The sequence below is a fragment of the Leptidea sinapis genome, chromosome 20 (assembly GCF_905404315.1).
Source record: "Leptidea sinapis chromosome 20, ilLepSina1.1, whole genome shotgun sequence".
NCBI lineage: Eukaryota > Metazoa > Arthropoda > Insecta > Lepidoptera > Pieridae > Leptidea > Leptidea sinapis.
Genome location: NC_066284.1, coordinates 13802340 through 13819764, shown reverse-complemented (window position 1 = coordinate 13819764; position 17425 = coordinate 13802340).

The following is a 17425-nucleotide window of genomic DNA, read 5'->3' as shown; positions in this document are numbered from 1 at the left end:
GCAGCGCCTTTGCCTTCATGTTCGAGCTGTCAGAGCTGTTCGACATAGATGAAATCACAGCCCTGGCCAGCAGGCTCGAGGCTGTCCGGGACGACCCGCCGTCGTTCCTGTAGTTTTTTAAATATTGCAGTTACGACAGTTTACATCGGATATGCATATGGTAAAGGAATAGTATGTCATACTTACGATTTTTTACGCCTGGTTGAAATTTTATTGGAATATCGTATATAAAACTTGCGGTAGTTTACAATGATCTTATTTAAATAAATTTAGATAACATACACATGCTATGATTTACTTCAGACATAGTATTTTATTTTGATATTGTAAGTGATGATTAGCTTTTAAAATTGTATTTATAATTATAATAATCTTAAAATTTGTCAGCTGGATATTAAGTATCATAATTCAATAGTTAAAATAAGATTGTAAAAAACAGTGGGAGGCTCTTTTGCACAGGATGCCAGCTAGTTATGGGTACCACAACGGCGCCTATTTCTGGCGTGAAGCAGTAATTTGTAAACAGTACTGTGTTTCGATCTGTGGGGCGCCGTAGCTAGTAGTATGATATTACCGGGCAAATGAGAATTAAAACATCTTATGTCTCAAGGCGTAATTGTAGTAGTAATTAGTAGCCGCTCAAAATATTTGGGTTTTTCAAGAATCCTGCAAGCGGCACTACATAGTAATGGGTCGGGCGTATCAATTATCATCAGCTGAACGTACTGCTCCTTCGTCCTTTATTTTCATTAAAAAACAGTCGAGTTTACTTTGTAATATTTATTTTGAAGAGAACGTTTCTTATACAATAATAGTTAGTGACCAAAATTAACTTTCGATCATTTTGTTTTCTATGAATATAACTAGAATAAAAACAATTATAGGTCAAAACGAAAAGAAATATTTTTTGTGTAATTGTCATCTTTAACAAACTAATAAAAATTTCTTTTATTTTTATATAATTACTATTAGTTTTCTTTAATCACAGTGATAATATGGTGATAATATAGTATAAAAGCTTAATGTTAATACTAGATATTCTACCAATAGAGTGCTAGTCTTACAATTTAGCATCACATTTTTATATAATAGTCTTTATATTAAGCATTTATTATAAGTTTTTTACTATTATTTTATATTTATTTTATATGAGAAATCTAGTAGTTAAATTGAGTTACATTTAGTTTGTAGGTGTCTGCAAAAGTAGCAAAAACTATAGAAGAGCACATGTATGCTCATTAACTATCACACAACAATGGAAAACATAATTTAAGGATTTCTTGTACTTAGGATAATCAAGACTAAAAGAGATCGCGTAATTATTATCGCGTAGGTATTTTCTATAAACCTAAGAAAACATATAAATATCTTAGTCTAAATCCATTTCATAAGTATTTCTAAAGGTTGAAGTTTTTAATGGAAGGCCGGAATAACACCGCTAGCACTAATCAAATCAGTTTTTTGCTAGAGCTATCGGAGATACATTATTGTAAAGTGGCTTTACTGGAATGTTGATTTGCTGTCGGCGCCGGGTATTAATTTTTCTCACAAGTACCATATACTCCTTCAATTGTTCATTCAAATCATATTTATACATAATATAATTAGGTTCTCCAGCAAGTATTTTCAATCTCGTAATCTTAGTCTACCGAACAGTATCACCCTGTAAAGTATTTCCCTTATTTTTACCTTGTAGGGTCTTTCATCTGTTTTATCCCACCGGACAAATGTAAACCATTCAAAAGGAGTTTATACATTCATTTATTTTTTATATTCTCCTCTAATGAATGCACGCTGTCTCCTTCTTGCTGATTGTGTCTTTCTCTTGAAAGGTATGTTTGATCGTTATATTATACTTTTCTGCCAAAAACATATTATGCAGCGATCATGCGGTTCCAATTTTGGCCATTACAGTTGTGTGAGAAAAACCAAAACTCCACTGACCCACCTTGCATATCATTTGCTACAAAATCCGTTTAACAACTAGCCACTTCGTTTGCTCCTCTTTTTCCTTCACCCACAAGATCAATTACGGTAAAATTAGTAGTCCCTAACTTTTGTTTATAATAAAAGACACTAATTAACCCACAGGGCGAGATTGAAACTTTTTGAAAATCAAACGTGGCTGCTATAATTTTGCCTTCAGATGATATTGCCTCTTTTTTGTCTGCTGTTTTTAGCGCCCGTCGTATGATTTATTAGAAATATGAATTTTATGACCTCACGTTATTTATTTGTGGTAATTATAAGCGTGGGTTTATGGCATATGTCACATTAGTAATTTTTTGAGATAAAGAAACTCAATTTCAAACAAAGGATTCAACCATTCCTTATAAATAACGAATAACTTTCGAAAGTTTCAATCACCATCTAAATACATTTTTGATGTGTCTTTTCTTATACAGTGAGTTATTTAATGAATGATAACACTTTCCTTAACGTCATCTATAACTATGCGGGGGTGGTTTTCGTTCTTACTTCGATCATAATACATCATTTTCTAAAGTTCCACTTCATAAGTTGGTTTTAATTATTGTGGTATACACAAATTGCTCATTAATCCCAAGTGTCACTAGAAACTGCTTTATACACATATTATATATATTGACTATGGTATTCTTTTCACAATCAGGAAAAGGTAATTTACATTGAATTGTGTATTTACGACGAAATTCAATATGGATATAAACTCTCCTCTTAAAATTTTGACTTAAGTTGACACAGTGCTGTATTTGATTGAGGTGCTGAATAGCAGGAAAAAACGGAATGCTGGGACAGCGGTTCTTGTAAAGCAATAGCTTCGATAAAGTACAGACAAAAATTCGTTAGTGCAATCAGTAATGATTAATAGAGCAGCTAGGAGAAGAAGAAGGTGTCACGCTATTATTTACAGCCTTATTATTTTCTGCTGATGTACCTTCTAGGTGCTACCTATTCGTGGACGATGTAATAATGTCGAATAATTCTTCATCTTAAATCAGAGTATAACAATATTTACTAAAAATAAAAAATAAATTAATACCTTAATTAAGACTAACATCATATTAACCATTATCATAAATAGTTAGACACGTCAATAATGGTGGAGTACATCATGCTAAATTTTCACCCAAAAGTTCAGAAAGGACTGTAAGTTCAATAAGGTCGGCCTAGGTTGGAAATGGAGAGTCTGAAACAAAAGAAAATCTGACTTACGACACCATAATTTTAAAGAGTTCCATGTATACTATCGTATTGCTAGTTACGATAAGAGATAAAGCAACGTATTATGTTAAGTTTTATATACGATAGTTTACACTCTTATGCGAACAAAGTAAAAAAGTGTAAGTATTAGATACTATAAATAACTTTTTATAATGAACGACGTAAAAAATTGTTTGAGTTACATACGATATAATTTTAGAAGATACTAACCATCGTAAGTGATACTAACCATAGTCTTACTTGATTTGATTGATAAGTATTACTAAAAACGGTATTTTTGTAATCTACGAGTAAAAATCATAAAAAACGTTAAAAATACTTATCCAATAGTCTGTTTCCAGTGTTATTATTTGAAATGCAGAGATCCTCTTCAGTTTTATGTACAACGTCACAAACGTTCAAGGCATTTCAGACCGATCCACAAGCAATATAATAGGGTTTTTATGCTCGGGAATATTTTATAATATTTGACTTTCTCAATGCTAAATGCTCAATGTAAAACCAATCAATAATTATCAAATCAAATTAAATAAAATTTGTGATAAGAGCATGTGCAAGTTCAACGTATTAACCGGTATGTGATACATACGATACGCAGCGCTTCACCTCATCCGCACACTCCTCCCGCGTAAAGTATAGCCAGAATAAATACAATCAGTTACAATGGAAAAACAACATACGATAGAAGACTAAAACATAAAAGCCTTATTCTTTATTATTTGATTTTGAAATTTACACAGTTTTTAGTACTCATTTAGTTCATTAAGAAAATACAAAAAAGTAAAAATGGCAGTTTTGTGGGATACGATTATTTACGTAGGAGTCATCGAATTGTCCGGTTGTAACGTTGGACACTGTTCACTTGAGGTGTGTATTTAGGGGTATAAAATATATTGGGAATGTTATATTGTTTAAAAAGGGATTCGGTGATTTTACTGATAAACTGACTGCCATTGTCCAAGAAGATGGGTTGAGGGACTCCGTGAACTAAAATAACTGAGTCTTCTAGAATCTTAGTGACAGCAGTAGATGTTGCAGCCCTTAAAGGGAAGATTAAACAAAATTTTGAAAAACAACACGTGACTACTAAAATATAACTATGTTGTTTTCTACTGACAGGCAGAGGACCCATTAGGTCAATAGAAATAAATCATTTGAAATGGTCGGCTACATTGCTTATGGCGACCCATTTCTCCTAATGTTAAATGGTTCTGAGCTTTGTACGAAAGGCACTAAGTACAGGAACCAATGAATTTCACTACATCCTGATGCATGCCTGGCGAGAAATAGCGTAACGCAAGTCGACGGTACGTTTTGAAAACACCAAGATGTCCAGCTTTAGGGTCAGAGTGGTTTTCGTTGATTACCTGTTCTCTTAACTCACTCGGAACTACCTCTTTCCATGAAAATTCTGAAGTTAAATTATGATATTGACACGGGAGTGGGTCAGGGATTGGAAATAAACTCCGCTTATAGGAACGAGTCTTTATTTGCGTTCACTTTTTCTGAACTTGCGCTTCGCCGGTCTCCGGCGTCACACCGCACTGAACACTACGTCTCTTCTATCTTCTTCTTCTTGGAACACTTCCACTTTTCACTGCTTCTTCTTTTCTTCTGCTTCTTCTTCTTTACACTTTCGAGTCAGAACTAGAACTGCCGTAGACCACGCTTAGTACGGCTTATATACCCCCGGAGCCGTTCTATTTTCAAAATGATTCTCCCATTCCATCTTTAAATTTAAATTGTACTAGAAAATTCTTTTAACTATTTTTATCCTGCTTACACATTTTCCATACCTTTTTTTCTGTTCGATTTGATCCTGAACTTACTAGAAATTTCCTTTAACTTTACAAAACCCAAACAAATCCATACACTGGTAGGTGTATCGAACCCGGGTCTACAGCGTCTAAAGTAAACACTTTTCCGCTGAGCTACGAGTATTGCTGACGGAGCTGTTGAAATTAACAATGTCTTGAAGTTTGACAACTCTCGTCATAAACTTCGAAGAGTTGCTACGCAACACTGCCCCCTCCCAAGACATGATCGTCCCGATCATCGTTGCTTCCGTAGTACTTAGCCACCCGATCGACATGTACGATTTTCGGGGGACTTCGAGGGGTACGCTGGATCCTGAGAGTCACATCATTTATCCTTGTGATTATTTTGTATGGTCCCTCCCAACTTGGTTGGAGCTTTGGAGACTTCCCCTTTCGCCTTACAGGATTGTGTAACCAAATCAGGGTTCTCTCTTCAAAACTAGGAATATTAGCTCTTCGATCGTAGCGGGTCTTCATCCGTTCACTTGCCTTAAGCCCAGTTGTTCTAATTTCCTCGTAGATGTCAACCATCTTTTTCCGTAACTCATCCACATATTCTGTTATACTTTTCGGAGTATCCGGTGGACAGCCTGAGAGTAAATCAGCTGGCAATTTCAATTCCCTTCCGAAATTGGCGTACGCAGGAGTCACCGTTGTTGTCTCGTGTATTGCGCTTCTATACGACATAAGAAACAGTGGAATGTACTCATCCCAGTTATCCTGATGACTGTCCACTACTTTTGCCAGATGTCGCTCCAATGTTTGGTTAAACCTCTCCACCATCCCATCCGACTGTGGATGATATGGCGTAGTTCTGGTCTTATGGAATCCCAAGATCTTGCAAACTTCTTGAAATACTTGTGACTCGAAGTTCCGCCCTTGGTCACTGTGCAACTCCAAAGGCACACCGAATCTGCAGAAAACTTCATTCACCAGCTTCGTCGCAACGGTAACTGCTTCTTGATTCGGTAGAGCAAATGCTTCCGGCCACTTCGTGAAATAATCCATCACCACCATTATATAACGGCTTCCAGCTTTGGTGACTGGAAACTGTCCGGCTATATCCAGAGCTACTCTCTCCCACGGAGCCCCAACATTATACAACTTCATAGCTCCTCTGCTCCGAGTTTGAGGTCCTTTGACAGCTGCACAACTCTTGCATTTACGGCACCAGTCTTCCACATCATCACGGCAATGCAACCAGTAAAATCGTTCTTTTTATGAGAGTTCTTCTTATTCCCAAATGTCCACCTGAAGAACCATCGTGATAAGCTCTCAGGATCTCGTTCACCTTCTCCCTGGGAACGACCAGTTGCAGATGGCAATCCTTTCCTTGCGGGGTTTCCCATTTCCGGCAGAGCAACCCGTCATGCATCACCAAACTATTCCATTGTGCCCAGTGACTCTTGGTAGCCGTACTGTGTCTAGCCACTTCAGACCATTTTGGTTTAAGTGATCCACTTGCTAGCCAATGTAAAAGTGGTTGAAGATCCTTATCATTTTCCTGAGCTCTCCTCATTGCATCGTTGCTCCAGTTCCCATCGATCGAATCTGTTCTGATCAGTCGGATTATTGGATTTTCTTTCTCCTCCTGACGAATGCAATGTTTGCATTCCGTCGGACAAGGTCTTCTAGATAAAGCATCTGCGTTTCCATGAGTTTTTCCTCCTTGATGTTCGATTTCAAAGTCATACTCTTGAAGTTGCTCAATCCATCTGGCCACTTGTCCTTCCGGATTCTTGAATTCTAGTAACTACTTCAAGGCGGCATGATCAGTCCTTACGAGGAATTTGCGACCCAACAAGTACTTTTTAAAATGTTGTAATGTCTTCACCACGGCAAGTAACTCCCTACGAGTTACACAGTAGTTTCTCTCCGGCTTCGATAAAGATTTGCTAAAGTATGCAATTACAACTTCTTGATCTCCCCTCTCCTGAGATAACACTCCACCAATTCCAGAATTGCTAGCATCAGTATCTACTATGAATCTTCCCTCTGTGTCAGGATATCCGAGGATAAGTAATTCACATAGTCGTTTCTTCAACTCTAAGAAAGCTTGTTCGCAGTCTTCATCCCAGGAAAAGGCTCTTTTCTCCTCCGTCAGTCGATGTAAGGGCTTAGCAACATCGGAAAACCCTTTCACAAAGCGTCGATAATAAGAGCATAGTCCAAGGAATGCTCTCACATGTGTCTTTTCTGTCGGCGTCGGCCAGTCCTTGACAGCACTTATCTTGGCAGGATCCGTCGCAACGCCTTGCTCCGAGATAACGTGCCCCAAGTAATTCACCTGACGTTGAAAGAAGGGACATTTCTTTGGACTCAACTTCAAGTTGGCACCCTGCAGTTTTGCGAAGACTTTTTCGAGCTTCTTGAGATGATCTTCAAAACTTCGTCCCATAATGATTATGTCATCCAAGTAGACAAGGCAGGTTTCTCCCAACATACCTGCCAGCACATACTCCATCAACCTTTCGAAAGTAGCTGGGGCGTTGCATAATCCGAAGGGCATTGTTTTGAACTGCCATAATCCTTTTCCGGTTGAAAAAGCCATCTTCTCCTTGTCTTTAGGGTCTTTTGCCAGTAGCCACTTTTCAAATCCAGAGTAGAGAACCACGTCATGCCACAAAGTGAATCTAAGGTGTCATCGATTCTTGGCAATTGATAACTGTCCTTCTTAGTAACATCATTCAGACGCCGATAGTCCACACAAAATCTAGTTGATCCATCCTTCTTCTTCACCAGAACCACTGGAGAACACCATGGACTCGACGACGGTTCTATCACACCATTTTCTTTCATATCCCGAATCATGTCTTCCACTTCTTGTTCGCGTGCAAACGGAATACGTCTTGGTCTTTGCCGCATCGGAACAGTGTCTCCTGTGTCGATCTTGTGTTTCACCAAACCAGTTCTTCCGATGTCCCCGTCGTTCTTTGAGAAAATCCCGGAGTAGCGTAGCAGGAAATTTCTCGCTTTTAATAACTGTAGCTTGGTAAGATTGTCCTTACAGCTATCCAGAAGTTTCTGTATGTTCACATCTTGGTTTGCAGCTACGGTCTTCCTCCCTTCTTCACACTTTCTTAACCAAGCTATCTCCTCACAAGCTCCGATCACTGTTCCCTTCCTAATGATTTGCTTGTCCTCATGAGGATTAAACACGGGAACCATCGCAATCTGGGAGTTACCCACAACAGTCCTGGCTGGGATCCATGTCGTGTCCGATGTCTCCCTTTCTATTATAGCGCATTTACAAGGTCTTCCTCTGTCATCCCTTGGCAGGACTACCGGGACTAGGGTCTGCGATCTCGGATTTAAAGTAGTGTCTCTTAAACACAACACTTTCCCAACAGTTCCGCCTTTTATTGGGATTTCTTCACCTCCATGCTTCAATACACCATGTTTCATGTCAATGGTACAATGATGATTTCGAAGAAAATCCAACCCAATGATACAGTCATCTGTGATATCCGCGATTACCACTTTTTGCCAGTACAACGTATCCCCGATTTTCATGGCCACGACCTTCTCTCCCTGGACTGGTATGCGCTGGCCGGTAGCTGTTGTGAGTGTTAAGTTTACATTTCCTCGCATATGTCGTCTTCCGATGCTCTCTAGTCTTCTTTGGCTAACGATTGTACGTGAGGCTCCCGTATCCAAAGTGAAACGGCAAGATTTTCTATTTATCATTCCTTCTATAACTAAAGTGTTTCCGTCACATGTCTGCTTAACGAAGATCCTTGGGGCTTTGCTTTTACCGGCCAGCGCCCACCCCACTGCCCTGGCCTTTTCTAGTTTTCCTGCAGCTCCAGCGGTTATGTTGAGACTGCTGCATCCATCCTACGTTGCGTTATGCTCTCACGCCTGGGGCAAGTGCTCCTAATGTGTCCTCGCTCCCCACAACCATAGCATACTGGGTTATATGCTTGCCTTCGGCTGGAATCTGCTGGTACAATTTTGTGGAGTCTCAACGCCCGAGAATCGTGGCGAACCGCTTCCACTTCCAACGCATGTGCCACCGCTTTCTTCAAGCTGGTATGATGACTCAATCGTACGGCTGCTCTAACTTCGGCGTCCCGTATTCCATTGATGAAAACTTGGAGCAACATTTCTTCTATTGCAGCTGGCGACGACTGATATGCTTTACGCACTAGTTTCTCGGCTTCCACGGACCACTGCTGTAGAGTTTCGCTGGCCCTTTGACTGCGGTCCTTAAGTTGCGCCCTGTACACATGTTCGAGGTGTTTATCACCATAGCGTGCCTCCAACGCGTCAATAAGGTCTGTGTAGGTCACTTCCTCCTTCCCAGCGCCGAGTGCTTCCAATACGGAGAGTGCTTCGTCACGGAGCCCTAGTGTGAGGGCAGAGTGCGCTTCTTGGTCACTCCAACCGCAGGCTCTTCTGACCGTCTCCAATTGTAGGTTAAAGGCAGCCCAGGAAGACTTGCCGTCGTAGGGAGGTACTTTTAAATGTCTGCTCGATGTGGTTCCGCAGGAAACTCCTGTGTTGGCTGAAGGACACACGACCCTCCCACTGAGCTGATTAATGGTAACTTCCATCTCTCCCATCTTCCGTTGAAAGTTCTCTTCAACTTTGTCCATCTTCTTTTCCACACTGCCAATCCGGGCGATCTCTTTTTCCACAGCGTCAATACGGGTGGAGTTTTTCTGCACAACGGATAAAATTTCTTTGGAGAGGCCTTCATGCAGGCCTCGCAGCTGCTCCTCCTGTCGGCCTGCTTGTTCCTCCTGTTGGCGCCCTTGCTCCTCTTTCAAGCCCCGCAACTGCTCCTCTTGTCGGCGCGCTTGCTCCTCCTGTAGGCGCGCTTGTTCCTCGTGCAAGGCCCGCAGCTGCTCCTCCTGTCGGCGCGCTTGTTCTTGCATCATGGCGGCTATCTGCTGCATGAGCACGCTGATTTCTACGGCAGGAGCCTGCGGTGCTGACACGGTCTCACTGAGTCCAGAGCGGGATGTTTGTGACTCGTCCTCTGCCGCTGCAGCTGCTCCCGCTCGCGTGGTCACTCCCTTCTCATTCCTTGGCATAATGGCATCTTTCCGATCCCACTTCTGACACCAATTGACACGGGAGTGGGTCAGGGATTGGAAATAATACTCCGCTTATAGGAACGAGTCTTTATTTGCGTTCACTTTTTCTGAACTTGCGCTTCGCCGGTCTGCCGCTGTTCCTCTTGTGGGCGGCGGAACCTTCAACGCGTCACACCGCACCGAACACTAAGTCTCTTCTATCTTCTTCTTCTTGGAACACTTCCACTTTTCACTGCTTCTTCTTTTCTTCTGCTTCTTCTTTTTTACACTTTCGAGTCAGAACTAGAACTGCCGTAGGCCACGCTTAGTACGGCTTATATACCCCCGGAACCGTTCTATTTTCAAAATGATTCTCCCATTCCATCTTTAAATTAAAATTGTACTAGAAAATTCTTTTAACTATTTTTATCCTGCTTACACATTTTCCATCCCTTTTTTTCTGTTCGATTTGATCCTGAACTTACTAGAAATTTCCTTTAACTTTACAAAACCCAAAAAAATCCATACACTGGTAGGTGTGTCGAACCCGGGTCTACAGTGTCTAAAGTAAACACTTTTCCGAAGGGTTGCTACGCAACAATATTTATCTTTTTTTTTTTTGAGAGGAGGAAATACGGTTACATATTTACGCCCCGGAACGGGGCGTAATATGTCGGACTCGAGTGTCCGCGTAAGCGGACACCCCATACCAACTAAAACCTCCTCTGTGCTGTTAGCAGCCCTGGCTTTCACAGCGAAGTAGGACGTGGGCCGTGGAGGCCGCAAAGACTACGCAACAACAGTCGCGGGGCGTCTCCTAAGGAGACTCGAACCTCAGACCGGCTGTGTGCTTGTGGGAAGGAGAGAGAATGAAAATGAAAAATAAGATGAAATGAAGATGAATCGATGAGAAGAACACACTCGCCGGCGAGTGTGGTGATATTTAGTGTAATGTATGTAAGTGTGTGTGTGTGTGTTTATGATTGTATGTATGTATGTTTGTATGTGTGTAAGTAGTGTAAATGTTAGTGTGCATGTATGTTTGTGTCTGTTTGTGGAGTGTGTTTGTGATTGTGTAAGTGGTGTATGTCAGTCCGTCAGTCAGTCCGTGTGTGAGTGAGTGTAGTGAAACGATTACAGGACGAGGACTAACGTCTCGTCGGGTATCAAAACAATGTGTGGTGTATCTAGGGTGCGGGCCGCTGGCCATCGTCAGAGTGACGAGTGCCAGTGGTTTGCGGTGGTTGACCGCGCCTACGCCTGCGAAGGCGGTGTGTGCGTGTCTGTGTCGGTGTTTGTGTGGGTGTCGTGTTCGCGATGGTGATGTCGTCATCCGGGTCTACCGTTACGTGTCTGGGACGTCTTATTGGGTTGAGACTATGGTGAAGGGGGGTGTACCCGCATGCCTTCCTAACCAAGATGTTGGGATGGTTAGGCGCCTTGTCAAAGAAGCGTCGCGAGATCTCTTTAAAGTGTTGAGCTATCGTCGGAAGCTCTAGGTCGCGGTGAAGGTCAACGTTTCGGATGAACCACGGGGCTCCGGTTGCCATGCGCGTGAATTTATTTTGAGCTACTTGCAAACGACGTAAGTAGCTCGGTCGGGTGTGTGCAAAAACGACGCTTGCGTATGACAGTACGACCGTACGATGGTTTTGTACAGCGTCACTTTGTGTTTGAGCGGAAGTTTGCTTCGCCCACACACAAGTGGATAAAGGCGACTGAGGGCAAATCGGGCTCAATTGCATACCATATCAATATGTTTCTTGAAGTTCATATTGCTGTTGAACGTGACTCCAAAGTATTTGTAATCCTTCACCCACGGTATGGGTGTTTCATACAATTTAATGACGTCGTTCGGTCGTTTTTTAGCGCGGATGCTATTCGCGTTACCGAAGAGTACCGCTGCACTCTTGGTGGGGTTCACTTCAATCCGCCATTTTCTGAACCAGTTGCCTAGTTCATCGACGGCGGCTTGAAGCACTTTAATGTTCCAGCGGAGCCAAAGTAGAGTGCCGTATCGTCAGCGTACTTAGCGAGCTGGACACTCAGAAACTTGGGAATGTCGCTCGTGAAGAGCGAGAAAAGAGTGGGAGAGAGGACTGAACCCTGTGGCACGCCAGACCTGATAGGTCTGGGTAAGGATAGGGTGCCCTCTACTCGATATCGGAAGGAGCGATCAGTAAGGTAGGCTCGTATGATGCGCATGAGCCTGTCTGGCACTCCCAGTTGATACAGCTTGAATACTAAGCCGTTGTGCCATACCTTGTCGAATGCCTTCGCGACATCGAAAAACACGACTGCCGTGGTAGCGTGAAGTTGACGCCGTACGAGAATGTACTCGGTGAGTCGGTGAGCCTGCTGGGGACACGAGTGAGCGGTTCTGAATCCGAACTGTATGTCGGGTATCAGGTTGAGCTCCGCGATGTTACGATTAAGACGCGCGAGAAATAATCTTTCGTAAAGTTTCCCGATCGAGTTAATTAAGCTAATAGGCCTATAGCTACTCGGATTAGCTTTAGGTTTATTGGGTTTTGGGATACCGATAACAATGGAATCCTTCCATTGTTCGGGGAACGCGCTGTTAGACAATAGAATATTAAAAATGGTAACCAATAAAGTAATAAGAGTCAAGGGTAGGATTTTAAGAACCCTATTGTTTATAGTGTCGGGCCCCGGGACCTTCTTGGAGTTAAGCTCCTTAATGATTAGCTTCACCTCTTCGTAAGAGGTGGGTTTTATTACATCGCCTGAAGGGCTCAGAGCGGAGCGACGTTCAACTTCACGATCAACTTCGTCAACGTGTGTCGGGTCGGCTGCTGCATTTGGAGAGCACTGACTCTCGAGACTATCGGCGAGGCATTCAGCCTTCTCATCGTCATCGAGCGCCGGCTGCAGTCCCGGTCTGTCCAAAGGAGGCATGACAGTGGGCGGCTCCTGTTTGAACGCGCGAGGCAGCTTCCAGAAAGCCACATGTGATGGCTTTAGGTTGCCGAGCAAGCGGTCCCAACGTTCGCCGCGGAGTTCCGCGATACGTTCCCGTACCACCCGCTGTAGGTAGCGGAGGTGGCGCCTATTCTCGACCGACGGATACCTATCGTAAAGTCTAGTGGCTCTGTGCTTCTGTGTGAGTAAGTTCCTGACCTCTGGAGGCAGGTTTAGGCGATGCGGTTGCATCGTCGGAACCTGCCTGGAGCAGGCCTTGTTCCTATTCTGTATATGTTATTATTTTATTATTTATTTATTTGGAAACAAATACAGATACATCCTTAAACATAAAGTAGATAAAGTAAAAATAGAAATATGGACACAAGGATGTCTCCTTAAACAGTTTCACTAAGTACACTTAATATTTAAATTTACACTTACATTACACTTAGTTGCAGACAACCAGTTGATAAATAAATCTAACATAATGCATGGTAGACATTGTTACAATTTAGATGAAATTACGTGATTTCTAACTTACTCTGTTTGTGCCAGGATTTGTTTTATTCTGAGTTTGTAAGTTTTAGAGGAACACGAAAACATATCTACATCATTAAATCTAGAGTTATGGAGAGCAAACATTCTGTGCAGTGGCGTACGTATACCAGTATTTGGCCTGGTTTTTGAGAGATGAAATAAATTATTAGAGCGTGTAGCACGGGCTGGTATATGAAAATCGATTAACTGAAGCAATTCTGAGGATATGATTTCTTTCGTACATATTTTTCTCAGAGTGACTAATTCAATTAAACTCCGTCGCTGGCTTAATGAAAGAATATTCAATTGTTTTAAGAGATTCTTGTAGTGGTTTCGACGTCCACCCAAGCGAAAGTTTAGGATACGCAAGAATTTCTTTTGTATCATCTCGACCTGATGGTCATATACCTTATACAGCGGATTCCATATTGGGGTGACATATTCAAGCTGAGACAGCACAAGTGTTCGAAAAAGACACATACATGTATCTTTATTTTTAAATGCCTTAGAGACGCGTGTAATAAAGCCTAACATACGATATGTATTATTCGCTATGTGATCAATGTGGTTATTAAGTGTCAACTTGGCATCAAGGTATACCCCAAGATCACGAATACAGGTAACTGTTTCAAGTTCTTGATCGCCTAATGTAAATCTCGTTTCAATTTTATTTTTGTTTTTCGTAAAAGAGATATGCTTACATTTAGTGTAACTTAAAAATAGTTTGTTACTTTTGCAATAGACATCTAACCTATTCAAGTCTTCCTGCATAAGCAGGATATCATTGAAGTCAACAATATGGGAATACAATTTTAAATCATCTGCATATAATAAAAACTTACAAGACTTAAAGCAATCAGAGATGTCATTAATAAAAAGTGGGAAAAGCAATGGACCAAGTATAGAGCCTTGAGGTACGCCTGACGTTACGTTAACTGTAGGGGAGATGAAACCATTAATAACTACCGATTGTACTCGGGCACTTAGGTAAGCAGCAAACCAACGCAAGAGGTTACCTTTTATACCGTTGTATGATAATTTTTTTAGTAACAGTAGGTGGTCCACCTTCTCAAATGCCTTTTGGAAATCTGTGTAGACTGTTTCAATTTGGTTTTTATTGTCAAGGCCTTTAAATAAATAATCAGTAAAAACAAGAAGATTTGACAAAGTAGATCTGCCAGCCACGAAACCGTGTTGCTGTTCTATGATTGTGTGTTTTAGCTTTGTGTATACGACTTGGTGTACCAATTTCTCAAAAATTTTTGGAATAGATGACAGTATAGAGATCGGACGATAATTTGCGATTTGATTTTTTGCTCCTGCTTTAAATATAGGCGTAATATAAGCTATCTTCCAGATACTAGGAAAGTAACCAGAGGATAAACATTTATTAAAAATAATTTCCAAAGGAATAGATAGCGTTTTGCAAGTACGCTTTAGAAAAACCGGATGAATGTTATCAGGACCGGCGCCTTTATAGGGGTCGATATTTTGGAGTGCTGCTAAAATATTGGGTCTGTGGAGACGTACATTGTCAATTAGCGGAGTATGATCGGCGTCGCAACTTATATTTTCAAATTGGTCAATACTATATGCTCCATCAAAACCGGGTTCAAAGACTGAGTGAAAATATTTAGAGAACATATCAGCTATGAATTTAGGATCATCAGATTCGACACCGTCATACCACATTAAGCGAGGATAACCTGAGTTAGACTCTTTTAAAGAAGATGCATATTTCCAGAAAAATTTAATATTATTCTTCAAGGAGTTTTCAACGTTGTTAATGTACTTATTATGACATGTAGTAAGAAGCAATTTAACTCGTTTACGTAATAGTGAAAATTCCTGATAATCACGCAGGTTTTTGTAAGATTTCCAACGGGCCCATATTCTGAGTTTGCGTTTTAAACATTTTATTAAAGGTTTAGAGAACCAGGTGGGGAATTTAGATGAACTAATTTTGGCAAAAGGAACATGAGAGTTGATGATTATTTGAATTTGTGTGTAAAAGACATTCACGGCTTCTTCGGCTGAAAGAGAAGATAGGAGAGAAAACCAGTCCACTTCTTCTATTGCGCTGTTAATTAGATAATAGTCTGCTTTATAATAATTCCTTTTAATGTTAGCAATACAGGGCATAATATTATTATTTAAAGTATTTATACTACTCGATATGTCCAAAGGTGGGTGATGAGGTACCGTATTAAGCAAAGGATCATCCGAACGCTCGATACAGTTTGTTAAAGTAGATAATACTAAATCAAGGAGTCTTCCATTTTCATTTTGAATATTATTGGTTTGTCTTAAATTCATAAAGGACATAGTGTATATTAGTAGTTTAGATGGCTCGCACCCGGTGGAGAACAATAAAGTGTCTTGACAAATGGAAGACCAGTTCAGATGAGGTAAGTTAAAGTCTCCAATTATAAGAAAATTTTGGTAACGTGCACTAGAATATACATCGTGAAGTTTATTAAAATATTGGTTATATAAATTGTTGCTAGCGGCCGGTGGAACATATAACACATTTAATAACAGTCCGGAGAGTAAAGGAAAGTATATATATATCTCTTCTAAGTTCTCAGCTTCAATATCAGGTATTCGGATAGCCTTTAGATATTTCCTTACCATTACTAATACGCCCCCTCCCCCTTTTTTACCAGACAGTGCCAGATTTCTATCACGTCGAAATAGTACATAATTATTATCATTATGAATTTCCTCATCTCGAATTGAGCCAGTTAACCAGGTTTCTACCAGTATAATTATGTCATAGTCGCAAGATAGCATATTGAGTCTTAATTCAGAAAGTTTGGTTTTAAGCCCTCCACAGTTTTGGTAAAATATAGTAAGGTTATTTGAGTTCATTTTTTAAGAAGTATATCATTTTCATAAATATTTTTAATTAATAATAATACGTTAACAATTCTTTTCAGTAGATAGTGTGCGTGTTCCTCCATGTGGTGAATAATTATTATAATATATGAATCAAGTGTTTCTAATACAGTACATGATGTGTAGATGATTTTAAAATATTGTGGCAATAACAACCTTATAATAATAAAATTAAAACATAAATTGAACACCGTAAAAAAGGAAGTATAGTTGTAAAAGCGTACATAAATTAGTATCCCGGGACATAAAGTGAATTCTAATAAATAAAATTTGTACATTTTTCTTTCAGCTGATGTACATAAGCAATACATTAAATCATATTTAAGCTTAAGTAACCGTGTATCGTCATCACCTGAGTCTTTCCATAGCACGTATATAATTTTAGGTAATATAAAGAACAAAACGTAATAGTTTGCAGTGACGACAAAAAACAAGAGATATAAAAGGTCTACCAATAAACATGTGATAATAATTTGTAGGAGTCATGATATTTTGGCTAAATCATCAACGCATCGCACATGAATTATCCTTGAATCATCTTTCTTACGTAGTAATATATTACTATTTCTTACCCATACATATTTATAACCCTTTTCCTTAGCTAATGTGCGAGTCTTACTAAAAAGAATTTTGTTTTTAAGAGTTAGGTGTTCGTTTATAAAGAAGCGGATATTGGTGGTGGAAACGGCCGCGGCGGCACTTGTTGGTGTACTAAACAGTTGAGCCGTCGTAAGTGACCTTCGCGATAGCGCGGCACCGATTAGGTCGTCACGTTGCCGTCGAGTTGTCAGTTGCAATATAATGTTCTTGGGGCGGGTCGTGGGTAGGCCTGGAGCCACGCGGTGCACGTTCCTAATATCACTATGATTCAACTCGACGCCTAGGAGCTTACTAATTTCTAACGACAATTGTATTAGATTTTCGCCTTTCCGCTCTGGTATGTTTTGTATCTCGACGTTACAGCTACGAGAAGCCTGGTCGAGCTCATCAAACTTTGTCGTCAGTAAATGTAGGTCTGTGCGA